Source organism: Canis lupus, chromosome 38 (genome assembly GCF_048164855.1).
Source record: "Canis lupus baileyi chromosome 38, mCanLup2.hap1, whole genome shotgun sequence".
NCBI lineage: Eukaryota > Metazoa > Chordata > Mammalia > Carnivora > Canidae > Canis > Canis lupus.
Genome location: NC_132875.1, coordinates 2,823,204 through 2,837,500, shown reverse-complemented (window position 1 = coordinate 2,837,500; position 14,297 = coordinate 2,823,204). Strand labels below are relative to the sequence as shown.

Sequence of the window (14,297 nt, the reverse complement as noted above, 5' to 3'; positions counted from 1 at the left end):
GAAGCCTTTCTTCTTCCTCTCGCAAGACCGCCGCCGCACACCCTTTTTAGCCCAAGCTCGCTCGTGCGTCTCCCTGGCCCCGAACTGACCGAGGCTGCGCGTGCGCAGTTGGTTTATATTTGGAAGGCTATTTGGGGCTGCTGTGCACCTCCGCCAGGATATACTCCCCCTTTCTCTCACCCCTTATGCCAGTTTCCTGTGCGAGTGCTTCTCCAGCCAAATCACACACCGTCCTTTTGTGAAGTCTGCATTCCATTCAGATGTGTATTCTATTACCAGTATGTAACACGTCCATATACTAGGTTTGTCTTTCCCTCCCTTCCGTGTTCTGTCCTATCTTTGACGACCTTTTGGAAGGCTACTCCCTTTGGAAGAATGCTTTTTTTTCCGTATTTCACTCTACTTGTTATTTTTGTGGCCGTGCTGGCAGGAATCAAAAATTCCTGTTTTTTTAGGTGATCCTGCAGAACACTCCCCGACTGCTTAGGCATTTAGCCTCTTGTTGTGGGAATGTCCACTCTCATAGTAATACCTATCTATATTCTGAAACTAATGGGTTTCTTTAGTATAGGATGTTGATCATAAGACCCTGGTAAGAAAATGTAAAGAGAATCCAAACTCTTTTGGCCCGTGCCCAGTGGTCTGCTGTTACCCCTGTGCGTGTAACTAATTTGGTCTGTGATTTTTTTTTTTTTTTATGAAAACCTTTGATTCAACCCCAAAGGTGTCCAGGAGGAATCAATGTGTTTCAGTGTTACCTGCTTCAATGTCTAGCATAGAAACTCCGTGCTACTATGTTCTGTTTTATGAAGACGACTTTGATCAGGTTTTAGAAGCAGGATGAACTACCTTGTTTACATTTAGCAAACTGTCCATATTAAGTGTACCAGTATTGGTGTTTTTCTGAGTTTAAGCATGTGTAATGGACGATCTGGGCTTCTTTAGCCAGGCGTCTCCGAATGGCAGCATCTACCAGTGGAAATGCCAGAAGTTTTGGTAAAATGCAAATGCCCTTGCTGTTAAAAAAAATCCTGAAAAGTTAATGTTCTTACAATGTCATAGAACCGGTCAAATTACTTTTATTACTAAAAGTTATTTCCCTGATTTAGAGTAACTTGCAGTTTGTTTTCACATTTCAGTGTAAAAATGTATGGTTATACTCATAAATTAGTAATTCTCTATGGAGTTCCAGAGCCCCTTTGGCGATGGTTTTGAATCACTATGAACGGAGTACTGGTAGGTGTTCAATCTACCCTGTATCTCAGGTCTCCAGATGCTGTTTTGCCTCCCCACGGAATATTTAGGACTGCTCGAGAGTCACATTCAGGAGGAACTTTGGACATCACTGTCGTTTTTAAGTTAAGTATTTTAATAAATGCTGGAACAGCTGGGTTTAAAATTCACAAAGAGGTAATGTGACTGATATTCCTAAAAGCTTAGGGAAAGAAGAACATCAGGGTGGTTTCCCAACCTGGGATGTTAGTTCAAATCAGCCGCAAGCTGTTTCCCCAGCACTCCCCCTCCCTGTGCCGGTTCCTCTCCCTCCCACCATTCTCAAGTTCCTCCGGTGCTGAATTTGGTCTCCTTCTGTGCAGGTCTCAACTTTGGGAGAAAGAAGCAGCCACTGCCTGCTGGTGCCAAGAAATTGGGAAGAAAAGAAGCAAGGACCCTAGTCGCACAACTGGGGTGGTTTAATGATCTGGCTTTTAGAACCACACAACTGGGATCTACTTGCAATCTCAAGGTGAAAAAAAAAAAAGGAGTCTCACAGGTAATACTAGTGTCTCATTAATAATCTATAAATACGACCTGCAAGAGCAGGCAGAAAGGCGTAGTCTCTGTGGCGCAATCGGTTAGCGCGTTCGGCTGTTAACCGAAAGGTTGGTGGTTCGATCCCACCCAGGGACGACTGAAGTTTCAGTTTTCCTTTTTTTCCTATTAAACATCAAAGTTCCACTTCTAATCCAATATTCTACGAATCAGTTAGTAAAAGAACATCTAGTAAGATGTTCTCTAGTAAGAGATATTCCCCAGGTCCTGCATCCCATGAGATCAGGAGCTATCTACGGCCAAACTAGAGACACGGTACTTCTTTTCCTTCTGGAAGCTAAACCTTTCATAGCTGTATTTCTGCAGAATTCCATAGCCAGTGGGCCTCTGCAAATGAGTGGTGCTAATACTAAAATCAGTTAAGGCTCTTTCACATCTGTTTATTCTTGCAGCGAATGCTAAGCTCCTGGAGAAATTCAATGATCCCTGGACAAGTTTAAAAGGGATTAAAGTTTAGCATTTCATGCATTGATGTGCTCTAATTTGTCCTACTACCTACTCATAGTTGGGCACTGCCCTTATACATAGGGCTACAGTGAAGGTCCTAGAAATAATCTTTTAAGGGCTTTGCCTGTGACTCCCAACTCTTTTCCTTTCGTATTACACTCTTTTGGTGATCCTGTCAACTTTCTTTTTTTTTTTTTTTTTTTCCTGTCAACTTTCAAATTTGTGTCTCCAGAACTTCTCCGAATTCTAAACCCAGCCACGCGTCCACCTGCCTGCCTCATGACCCCTTCCTTAGGGTCATCCTCTTCCTAACTGAGTCCAACTTCTCCCCAGTCCCTAGGCAGGAGTCTTTTCCAGGATTTCCACTCCTAGGGAATTGATGGCAGTGCCATCACCTTTAGGGAAAACAAGCCAGATAGCAACGAGACTTCCTTGACTTCGCCCAGCAAATCCATGGGTCATCAGGTTCTTGCTATTTTAACTTCTTTGCCTTCCCTTCCACTGCCAGTTTCCTTGGGAAGTGGACCCAGCTCAGCCTGAAAAGTCCTGGTTTAGTATGAGGTACGTGTTGCCAGAACTCGGGTTTTGGTTTGTTCCCACTCGAGGGAACTGCAGGGAGCTGGACTCCACTTCAGCCAAAGCCGACTTTTCATCCTCTCAGATGTCCTTCTTAGCTCAGGAGTCAGGACAGGAAGACCATGGAGGGGAAACTCAGTTGGCTCAGACTTTCTTCCAGAACGCTTTTAGAAGAACAAAATCCTGCCTTGTCCCTAGTCTCTGCCTATGTACCTGTTATTCATCTACTTGTTTATGCACACACGCGTTCATTCATCAAACATATGTTGACAACTGTCATGTGCCGGGCACTCTGCAAGGACCTGCAAATAAAATGATGAGCAGAAAACAGATACAGTTATCATATTTATTCAGTTCATAAACCGCTTTCTATAAGGCCTGACGACAAGAACTGTGTGATCCAGTTGTGCTCTCTGGGAGAATTTCCAGTACAAAGGGGGCTCCCTGGTCCCTGATTCTTTCTCCTGCCGTTTACAAAGCTAGGGAGGCTAGAGAGCTATGCCATCCACTTGCCCTGTATTGGCTGAAGGGAATTGGCTTGGGGGATCATCCAAACCTGTTGTGCTGCTGGTTTTCAGGCTCAGGAGAGTAGAGCAGGGCCTTTGGCTGCATAGAGTCAAGCTCCCCAAAGTGCTGCAGTTACCTTGGTGCTTGGCCACAAGTCATTCAATAGGAACTGCCAGTCCATGACTCTACCCGATGTTTCTAGTGTCATGAGTTAGACTTTCTGCTCTCAGGTTGAAGCTTGGTGGTTCACAGTACCAAGTGGTTCACCCAGATTGCTGTCCTTTGAGCCAAAAGCTTCGTTCCTTTGCCCCCAGAACTCCCGTGTTCTCCATTCTTTCGTAAGCTCCTTATCTCCTTTCTGAATAATTTCTGGTATACGTGAGGCTCCTTGGGCAGTTTCTTTCTGTCTGTCTGTCTTTTTTTTTTTTTTTCCTTTTTTTTAAATCTTAAGCAGCCTCCATGCCCAACGTGGAGCCCAATGATGCGGAGCTCCAACTTATGACCCTGAGATCATGATCTGAGCTGAAATCATGAGTCAGATGCTCAACCAAATAAGCTTGAACAGTTTCTTCTTGGACAAAAGACTTTTGTTGTTCGCTTCGGCAGCACCTATACTAAAACTGCTCAAAAGACTTTTGAGTAAGAAATGCCTGGGTGACTCAGTGATTGAATGTCTGCCTTCAGCTTGGGGCGAGATCCTGGGATCCCGGAGTTCCAGAATCAAGTTCTACATCGGGCTCCCTGCAGGGAGCCCGCTTCTCCCTCTGCCTGTGTCTCTGCCTCTCTCCTCTCTCTCTCTCTCTCTCTCTCTCTTTCTCGGTGTCTCTCGTGAATAAATAAAATCTTTTTTTTTTTTAAATGTAAAACTCAGTAACAGAAAAATATAGGAATCTCAAAGGGCTTTGTTGGGGTGGAAGGCAGACAGGATATTGTGAATATTCTGGAAAGCGAATCCAACAACCCAAGGTCTGCTGTATAGCAAGTTAATGGTCATCTATTGTCATCTAGGAATCTGCATTGCTAATGACTTAAGACTTTGTCACAGAGGGGAGAAATTTAAAGACTCAGAAAGTCTCCTTAAAAGAAAATGGTGTGATCACTTCCCTACATTTTCAATTTATGGCACAGGTTAAAATGAAGAGACTTCAGTGAAACTCCAAAAAGTGTATACAAAATTGTTCCACCTTCTTTTTAACAGTTTATTGTTTAACATACAACAACCTGCCCATATTTAAAATAGACAGTATGATGTTTTGACATAGGTACACACTAGTGAAGCCATCATTGTAATCGAAATAATGAATATATCCTTCATCCCCAGAAGTTTCCTTATAGCTTTCGATAAGGCTTCCCTTCTGACCCTCACTAAGTCATGCCCCCACTGACCTGTGCATCTTGAGCAAATACTAATCTGCTCATGGTCACTGTAGATTAGTTGGCATTTTCCTTTTTTTTTCTTTTTCCTTTTTTTTGAACATTTATATCCATTTATTTGGGATAGCTGGCATTTTCTAGAGTTTTACGTAAATGGAGCCATATAGTAAGTCCTCTTTTGTTTGGCACCCTGAGACTTTTTAAACTTTCATCATTCTAGCACATGGGTAGTGTTATGTTCATACCCACTAGGATGGTTATCATTTTAAAAATAACAACAACAAAAGAAAATAAAAAGTGTGAGCAGGAAGGAGAAATTAGAACCACCAAGCATTGCTGGTGAGAATGTACATGACCCAGCAATTTCACTACAAGGTATGTGCCCAAAATAGTTAAAACCAGATACTCAAAACTAGTCCTTGCCCACGAATGTTCAGAGCTGCACTGTTCACAGCAGTCGGAAGGTGGAAACAACCCAAATGTCCATCAGTGGATGAATACATTAACAGCATGTGGCACATACATAGGGTGCAATATTATTCAGCCATAAAAAGAAATGAAGTACTGATCCATGCCACAGCTTGGATGAACTCAACAGTACACTAAGTGAAAGAAGCCAGAGACAAATCACATAGTGTGTGATTCCATGCATACGAAATATCTAGAGTTAGTTATCTCCAGAGGAACAGAAAGCAAGCTGATGGCTTCTAGGAGCTGGGAGGAGTGTGTATGAAGGATCGCTTCATGGATGCAGGGCTTTATTTTGGGATGCTGAACATGTTTTGGAACTAGACAGTTAAGGTAGTCACACAGCTTTAAGAATGTACTAAATGCCACTGAATTGTTCACTTTAAAATAGCTAAACTTAAAAAAAATAAAATAAATAAATAAATAAATAAATAAATAAATAAATAAATAAAATAGCTAAACTTAGGGATGCCTGGGTGGCTCAGTGGTTGAGCATCTGCCTTCGGCTCAGGGCGTGACCCTGGAGTCCTGGAATCGAGTCCTGCATCGGGCTCCCTGCATGGAGCCTGCTTCTCTCTCTATGTCTCTGCCTCTGTGTGTGTGTATCTCTCATGAATAAATAAATAAATAAAATCTTTTTTAAAAATAATAAAAATAAAATAGCTAAACTTATATGCATAAGTTTAAATTTTAAAAAGATAACTCAGCATGGTCCCTGAAGTCCAGTGGTCCGCAGGTTTGATCATAAGTCAGTATATTGGTGGTTCAAGTCCCCCAGGGGAGGTGTGTTGCTAACCTACTCTTCCCCAGCCCTCCTGCTTCTCTGCCAGAAGGGACTTTTTCCTTCTTAATTCATCCCTGTTTTGTGACCAGATGAGGCATCTTTGCTTTATACCCAGTGAGGGCAAAAGCTCTGAAAAAACAATTACCCTAAACTGAAGCCTACCTAACCAAGGCGGCTTTCTCTTCTGTGTGCTTCATATAAGGAGCCGCCTTCTGGGACATTTAATTTTGTGTGTCAACTTGACTGGGTTGTGGGGTGCCCAGATATTTGGTCAAACATGATTTGGAACGTTGCTGTGAGGATGTTTTTGGCTGGGATGAACATTTAAATCAATAGATTGAATAAAGCATATTGCCCTCCCTAACGTGGGTGGGCCTCGCTCAATCAGGTGGTGGCTGGAAGAGACTAAAAATACCGCCTGCTCTCTCTCCAGTAAGAGAGAACTATCTGCTGGGTTGCCTTTGAGCAGGGACATCGGGTTCTTCCTGCTTTGGGGCTTTTCCTAGGTCTCCAGCCTGCTGGCCTTGATCTTTGGGCTTGAAATGCAGTAGCAACTCCCGTGGTGCTCAGGCCTTCAGGCTCCAACTGGAACCAAGCCATCAAACCGTCATCCCTCCTGGGTCTCCAGCTTGCCAACCCACTCTGCAGCTTGGGACTCCATAATCACGTGGTCTGCAGAGACAGCTACAGGTGTACAGTATGTCTTCTATTGGTTCCGTTTCTCTGGAGAGCTCTAAGACCCGTCCCACGCGGGTCCCCTCTTCTCCTTCCTCGCATTAAGTCCTAGCAGAAAATCTGAGGGCTCTTCAGATTACAGGAAACGGAAACAGCCTCATCATTTTTTTTTTTAATTGGAAACATGCTACTGAATGCAATTTTAAGGAGAAAATGCATACCTGTTAGCCTACTACCTTCAATCCATGTGGGAGCTGCTGCTAGGGCTGCTGAGGTGAAAACACTCCCCAGAGGACTTGTCCATCCTAGAGGGAAAGCCATGGAGGTTAGTATGGGAAAACTGTATGCTTAAGGAATATGCTGGGTAGGAAAAGTTCCAAGCTCATTCCCAAGGGTGCTGTGATTCAACTAGTGGTGGGGTCTGGGGAAAGGTTCCTGGTGGGTGGGATGGAGGAAGATGACTCAGTTTGGGAGAGCATGACCTTGGCTCCAAGGTGTGGGGCGAGGGCCTCTATACAGGAGTGGGCCTGGAAGCTCGGAGAAGTAGGAGCGCCTGGTATTTGTAGCTGTGGGGAATAGTACAAAGGGAAGGCCGCATACCACATTAAATAAAATTTAATATTTTAAATTTCTCAAGCTAGGAAAGAGTAAAATACAATAAGATCTTCCCACCCACCTTGACAAAAGTAGGTCTTAAAGGACCTATGAGGCCAGATGTGTATTTAGAATCCGGTGGACTCAGCTCTGTGCCTGAGCACCGGGCTGGGGGAGGACCCTCCTCTCAATTCTAGCTCCTTCCAGCAGGGAGAGTGGTCTTGCGCACCCGTCCGGGCACCTCACCTCCCACTACCAGGCTCTGACCCCTGCAAGCAGCCCTTTTTTGGCCACCTGCTGATCCTTCCCAGCTCACACATGGTGGGGGTGGGGGTGGGTGAGAGGGCATCCTAACCCACCCCTGCAACACTGACGGGGGGGGGGGGGGGGGGGGGGGGGGCACTCTAACCAAACTTCAGGCCTTTGCGAGGGTCATTCCGGGTCCCACCTAACAGCATGGCCTAGAGGAGGGGTGCAGCGAAAATGTAGGAAAAATTGTCCTCTTCCCTGGCTTGACTTGTGACAGTCTTTCTTGTGGCCTTTCTGCCACTTAAAGTCTCCTTCCAGCCCCTGACCCAAGTGGCAGTCACAGCATCCAGCACCACACCCGCCCCCTCAAAACACTTTCCAGACATTTCTAAAGATCTCCAACAGGTGCCTGCATCATTCTCAAGATCCTATTCCAAGAGACGCGGCCCTGGCGTCCCCCACACCCCTCCCTGGTGGTCTAGTGGTTAGGATTCGGCGCTTTCACCGCCGCGGCCCGGGTTCGATTCCCGGTCAGGGAAGCTTGTCCTTTTTCCGCCCCACAAGTGGGCGGGGCTCCGGATTCTCGCCCACAGGCCAAGCTCCGGTCGTATGATCTGCTATTTTAGTAGGATCGGTCCTCATCTATTTACCATAGTTCCTGTCTTACAGGTAAAGCGAACTAATTACCGTATAGAAATATATTCTGGTTTTTACAAAAGACCAAGCAGCAGAGGATCTGGTAAAATCACGTACGTTGTCTCCACCCCTGGAATGTGACTTAAGGTTTCCCTGAACGTGGGGGGGGGGGGGGGGACACATGCCTCCATTGCTGGGAGCCTGCCTGCACCAGCCAAACCCTAAGAGCTGTCACAGTCGTTTGACACAACTCCCTTGTGTCGGGTAGAAATGTTCTCCTAGGAAAAGAATGACTCTTATTTTCCAACAAAGGGGGGCCGAGGCAAGTTTGAATCCCCACGAGGACTTTCTCATTCTTCACAGGGTCCTTGTCCCTTCAACACCGGTGACACGACCTGAGGGCCTCGGGAAAGAGCCTCGGTTAAAACGGAGTCACTCGGAGCAACAGTAGAAGGTGGCGGGTGAGCAGAAAGAAAACAGGCTTCCCTGACCGGGAATCGAACCCGGGCCGCGGCGGTGAAAGCGCCGAATCCTAACCACTAGACCACCAGGGAGGGGCGCCTGGTGGGGTCCGGCAGCACCTTGTGACAAAGGATCTTAGGACCCAGTCAAGCCTGCGGTAGAAACTTCAGATGTCTGAAGAGTATCCCGGAAATTTTAAATAATCTTGAACGTGTTCCTCCTAACTGGAGTCCAGAGGGGCAGTGGAGCCTGCGTGTGAGCAGAGAAGCTACTGGGAATATTCGTGAACACCGTCCTTGCTGCCATTTGCATGTAGCGTTTGCTAGTTGGTTGCACACAGAATTCCAGAAGGACCCGGGAGGCAGGCAGTGGGCGTCCCAAGACTTGGTGAAGCATGAAGTGAGCCCCTGGCCTCCGTGAGGACCTGCCGGCCCAGAGGCCACACTGGCCAACCCACGCAGAATTTGCTTCCAAGGCAAAAAGGAAAGGCCTTCTAAGAAAAACCAAGGCCAAGGAATGCTCTCCCAGCCTGTCTCAGTGACTTCCCGGGTTAGCCAGCCGCTGGGGGGCGGGGGGGGGGGGGGGGGGGGCAATGACACAGGAGGAAAAGCAAAGTGAGCACAGGCCAGTGTCTTCTCCTTTCCGTCCGTCCTTCCTTCCTTAGCAGCAAGCCCAAGGGAGGAAACGGCGTAGAACGTGCGCGCTTAGAAGTAAACCAAACCCAGTGGGTCAGCTCTGCGCCTCGGCCCGGCCGGTCTGGTCGGGACAACCACCCCTGCGGCCCCAGCGGCTGTGAGACGGGGACTGCGTGGTTCAGTGGTGCTGCCTGAGTTGAACGCTTTTATATGTGACCTGTCAACTAAACACAAATCCAGACTTAGAAAAGGAGAGACTTCTCGAAAAGGAGGGCATGGCCCCAGCTCAGAAATCTGCAAATGTCTCAAATCAAACAGCACAGGGTGATTCTTTCGCAGGGAAGGGCAAGCAGAGCTTAGCAGAAACTTTTAGGGGGAAGTTGAGGCAGTGGGGGAGAGAACAGAGCGTGATGAGAGCAGCTTCCCAGGAAATGGGTTTCGCTTCGGTCAACGGAGAGTCACAATAAGCTAGTAAATGGGACACGCTCTGCATATTTGCTGGATCTTGGGGACACGCCACGGCCCGAGGGCCTGTGGGGAGGAGAGAAGCTCCACGACGGTTAACTCAAGCTAAGGCAGAGGCTGAGAAATGGGCCCTGCCCTTCTGATGAGAACTGGTAAAATCCACGCTAATTATTTTAATGTTTCTTTACATAGAACGACATTAAATAGCAAATAAAAAGCCACCCCGACGAGCTGGGAGGGAAGGCTCAGGAAGGGGAGAAGCTTTAAGTTTCACTACCCCTAGCAGCACATTTCTGCTGACGGGCTCGTCTCCCACTGAGCCCCACAGCGCTTGTCCTTGTCGCTGATCCGAGGACCAGATGGTAAGTTGAGTACAAATACATTTGCATTTTCATGGTTTGAGGCTTCTTTCTCAAGCGTCCCAGCTGGAGTGGGAGGCTCGGTTTGGTTGGCCATCCTCCCCGTCCTGCGTCTCGAGCAAGCGGCCGAAGACCTGCGGACACCCGGGCTGCACCTGCCAGGCAGGCCTCGGCTGTCCCCCAGGTGATTTTGCCTGTGGGACAGGGGACAGACGTCCACAGACGGTCGGTTCTCACGATGGCCTGCTGCCCTCTCCTCCGGCGGGAGCCCAGCAGGGCAGGCCTCGCTCCAGAGCCTGCAGTTGGATTTTGCTGCCCCGTTGCTTCTGCAAGGCCGAGCCTCACCCCTGCTCGCCCACTCCCACGCGGGGCCCGGCAGCCTCACCCCTCCCAGCAACCTCTGCATCCACGGTGGGAAGAGGGGCTGGCTATGACCCCCAACCACAACCCTGGGGGCGCAGGTGGCCTGGGCGGGGGAGGGGCGGAAAGCCAGCGATGTTTCTGACGTTCTCCTCCACCTGTCACGGGAGCGGTAGCCTGGAGCTGGGGCACAAGAGCAACCAAAGCCCTGTAGCTCGTTGGTCTCCTTCCTCATTAGCGAGCGTAGTGGTGACTCATTCCCATCTTATTCCCATAAGAGACCAGGGTTTAGTAACTCCCGGCCACTGAACTGATTTGTTACGTCACTGCTTCTGCTTACTCCTCTTATTTCCAAGCTTACACGTAAAATCAAGCAGTTAGTTACCATATAGGAATACACCCCTGTTTTACAAGAAATCCAAAGGGATGAAGGGTGGCATTCTGATCCTGCAAGCCCGGTGGGGTATTTGCCTGGCTCTGGACTTGCCTGCCAGGTGCCAGCCACCAGGGGGAAGACCGAAAGGATAAAATTCCTGGGCCGCCTAGAACTCCAATTTTAACCATTTTAAGGATTTCAAAGTGAGAGAGTTTCATAGTTACTTATACTGTGCTTCCATTGACATAGATATGGACCTAAACCTTTCTAGATTTAGCAGATATCTGAATTGCTGTGCATGTTTCCGAGTGAAAGTGTAATAACAGCTCAGTGACTTTCCGGGGAGGAGGAGCATTCTGGAATCACTGGAAGGACATCTTAAGTCTCCACAGCCTGCCTGGACCTCAGGTGCTGATCAGCCCAGCAACCGGGTGTTTGACTCTGCCCTTTGTCTCTATTGAGAATCACAGCTAGAAGGACTCACATTCTTTTTTTTAACATTTTATGTATTAAAAAATTTTCTTAAATAAGAAAAAAAGATGTTATGTATCTATTCATGAGAGACACAGGCAGAGACAGAAGCAGGCTCCACTGCAGGGAGCCCGATGCAGGACTCGATCCCAGGACTCCAGGATCATGCCCTGAACTGAAGGCAGACACTGAACCACTGAACCACCCAGGCTTCCCATGAACTCACATTCTTAATTCACACCTTTGAGTAAAGGATCAGCATTCTTACTTTTAAAATATATTTCAAAAGAAATGAAATATATAATATATAATGAAATATATTAAAAAGAAATGAAACGGGCTCGCAGGAGAGGTTGCAGAGAGGCTGTTGACATCAGGCTAAGGTGCTCGCGGATGGGAGCCCCCACTGCACCCCACCCTGACTGCCCCCTCCCTCAGCCCAAGGGTCCCTCCAGCCAGCCCAGAGTCCACTTTAATTTTTTAAGACTTTATTTATTTGACAGAGAGAGGAAGAGAGAGCCAGAGAGCACAAGCAGGGGGAACAGCAGAGGGAGAGGGAGAAGCAGGCTCCCTGCTGGGCTGGGAGCCCAGGCCCGGGGATCATGACCTGAGCCAAAGGCAACCGCTCCACCGACCGAGCACCCAGGCGCCCCTCAGGGTCCCCTTTAATTCTTGACTCAGGGCTCGACTCGGGGTGAAGGAAGCAGTGGCCTTCCCTCCGGCTGGAGCGGGGCTTTGGGAGAGATGAAGCAAAGTTCTGGGCTCCCGAAGTGGCAGTGGTGATTTCCGAGTCTGGCTTCTGGAATCACCCACGGCCGACCTGCTACCAGGCTCGGGATCACAGCGCTGGGGCCGGGGCGGTGGCAAGCTGGGTGCTGGGCCCAGCAGGTGGCCAGCACCTGGGTGAGACTCACCTGGGAAGCGGAGCAGGCGGGCACCTGGGGTGCGGCTGGTTGGCCGCCTTCGCCTTTTATCCAGCGCTCGTTGGTGCCATCCTAGCCCCGGAAGGCCTTTCCTGAGCCGAGTGTCCTGCTGAGCTCTGCGCTTTGGAGTGACTTCACCGTTCTCCAACTTTCTAAGCCTTAGTTGGGTCTCCACTGAGAGCCCCAACTCCTCCGCACCCCCCCCCCCCAGAGCCCCCGCATAGGTAATATGATCTTGTGATTTAACAAGAAACGCACACCTGGGTCTTCATGCCAGGCCGGCGGCCAGGACTCCTAAAACCTCTAATTTCCTAAGAAATTACACCTAAGGAAAGGTGCTAGGACGCTCTTTTGTCCTAACATTGGTTCTTAGACCTGTTTCCTGGCACAGAGCTCCGAACCCCGCGGAATTTCCTGGGTGGGCGCGTGTTCTTTTCTGACGAGGGGACTCCTGGGGGCCCCTGGAGAGCTTCAGGATGGGGCCTAGTCCCCAGAAAAACCATGATGGTTGGAAGCTTGGAAATGTCAGCGACAGCCCCCCTCCTCTGGAGAGAGGATAATGGATCGTTCCTACCTGATGAGGCCTCCCCAGAAACAGTCCCTTAGGTAGGGGCTTGGCGGGGCTCCGCGGTTGGGGACCACAGGGCGGTGCTGGGGTGGGGGTGGCCCACACGGAAAGCCCGTGCCCCCCGCCCCCGCCCAGGCACCCGACCCAGGCCTCCCTCCAGGCCCTTCCCGAGTCGCCACCGGTATCAGCCCCAGCAGGCGGCCGAGGGAACCTGCGCGGCCCAGCTGGTCCGGCAGGCGCAGGTGCACCTGTGGGGCCGACGCCGGCGGCTCCAGGGTCAGCACCGCGCTGCCGGCAGGGCCAGGGCGCCGGGGCCCAGGCGGGACCCCCCACGTCTGGGGCGCAGACACCGAGCGTGAGGCGTGAAGGGGACTCGCGGGGGAAAGACACGGGAGGCGGGACGGAGGCGTCCTCCGCAAGGGCCAACACCCAGTGTTCTCCTTGTCTCGGACGGAAGCCGCTTTTCCGCACCCGGCGGAGCCGGCGCCGGCCCCCTGCTTCCCCCCTCACCCCCGCCCCCCGCCCCCCGACCCGGGGCGCAGCCGCGGGGCCCGGCGAGGAGCGCCGTGACGGCCGAGGCTGCCTGCAGGGGGCGCCGGCGGTCAGGCCCGCGGCCCCCAGCGCCCCGCAGCGCCCCGCTCCCAGCACCGCCCCCCAGCGCCCCGCGGCTCCCAGCGGCCCCAGCGCCCCCCGCAGCCCCCAGCGCCCCGCGGCTCCCAGCGCCCCCCAGAGCCCCCCGCAGCCCCCAGCGCCCCGCGGCTCCCAGCGGCCCCCAGCGCCCCCCGCAGCCCCCAGCGCCCCGCGGCTTCCAGCGCCCCCCAGAACCCCCCGCAGCCCCCAGCGCCCCGCGGCTCCCAGCGCCCCCCGCAGCCCCCAGCGCCCCGCGGCTCCCAGCGCCCCCCGCAGCCCCCAGCGCCCCGCGGCTCCCAGCGCCCCCCAGCGCCCCCCGCAGCCCCCAGCGCCCCGCGGCTCCCAGCGGCCCCCAGCGCCCCCCGCAGCCCCCAGCGCCCCGCGGCTTCCAGCGCCCCCCAGAGCGCCCCGCTCTCAGCGCCCCCTCCAGCACCCCGGCCCCCCCGCGCCCCGCTCCCAGCACCCCGCCCCCCCAGCGCCCCGCGGCTCCCAGCGCCCCGCGGCCCCCAGCCGCCCCAGCCAAGGCCGCTGCGCAGGCGCCCGCTGCCGGCCGGTTTCCGTAGTGTAGTGGTTATCACGTTCGCCTCACACGCGAAAGGTCCCCGGTTCGAAACCGGGCGGAAACACGCGTATGTTTTGGCCGCGACGCGTCCTTTTCCGGCCCCGGAGAGGGAACGCACGCTGGCCGCGCAGAGAACGAGCCCCCGCTTGCAGCCGGACCCCCGACGGCCGGGTTCCCGGTCAGACTCCGCCCGGTGCCGGTCCCTTCGGTGGGGACCGCGGCGGACGCGCCTCCTCCGGGGAGTCGGCCGGGCTGGCTTTCCCCGAGGACGGCCCGCAGGACAGAGGAGCCCTGCCGCCCCCCCCCCCGCCCCCACCTGCCTTTACTGGTTTCTCTTCTCCGTCTG

The 14,297-nt window shown here is 51.7% G+C and overlaps 5 non-coding genes across 5 annotated transcripts in view; 4 read left to right on the top strand and 1 right to left on the bottom strand.

Annotated features, from left to right (window-relative positions):
• TRNAE-CUC (transfer RNA glutamic acid (anticodon CUC)) overlaps positions 1 to 3 on the top strand; it is a 72-nt gene extending 69 nt beyond the window's left edge. Inside the window, exon 1 of the tRNA in view lies at positions 1 to 3. This exon is cut by the window's left edge and continues 69 nt beyond it. This is a non-coding gene — a tRNA (tRNA-Glu).
• A 1,831-nt stretch (positions 4 to 1,834) lies between these two features.
• Positions 1,835 to 1,908, top strand: TRNAN-GUU (transfer RNA asparagine (anticodon GUU)). The gene has a single exon. It is a non-coding gene; the product is annotated as a tRNA-Asn (tRNA).
• A 6,063-nt stretch (positions 1,909 to 7,971) lies between these two features.
• TRNAE-UUC (transfer RNA glutamic acid (anticodon UUC)) lies at positions 7,972 to 8,043 on the top strand. Its single transcript has one exon. It is a non-coding gene; the product is annotated as a tRNA-Glu (tRNA).
• A 579-nt stretch (positions 8,044 to 8,622) lies between these two features.
• On the bottom strand, positions 8,623 to 8,694 carry TRNAE-UUC (transfer RNA glutamic acid (anticodon UUC)). Its single transcript has one exon. It is a non-coding gene; the product is annotated as a tRNA-Glu (tRNA).
• Positions 8,695 to 13,942: 5,248 nt separating this feature from the next.
• TRNAV-CAC (transfer RNA valine (anticodon CAC)) lies at positions 13,943 to 14,015 on the top strand. The gene has a single exon. It is a non-coding gene; the product is annotated as a tRNA-Val (tRNA).
• The last annotated feature ends 282 nt before the right edge of the window (positions 14,016 to 14,297 follow it).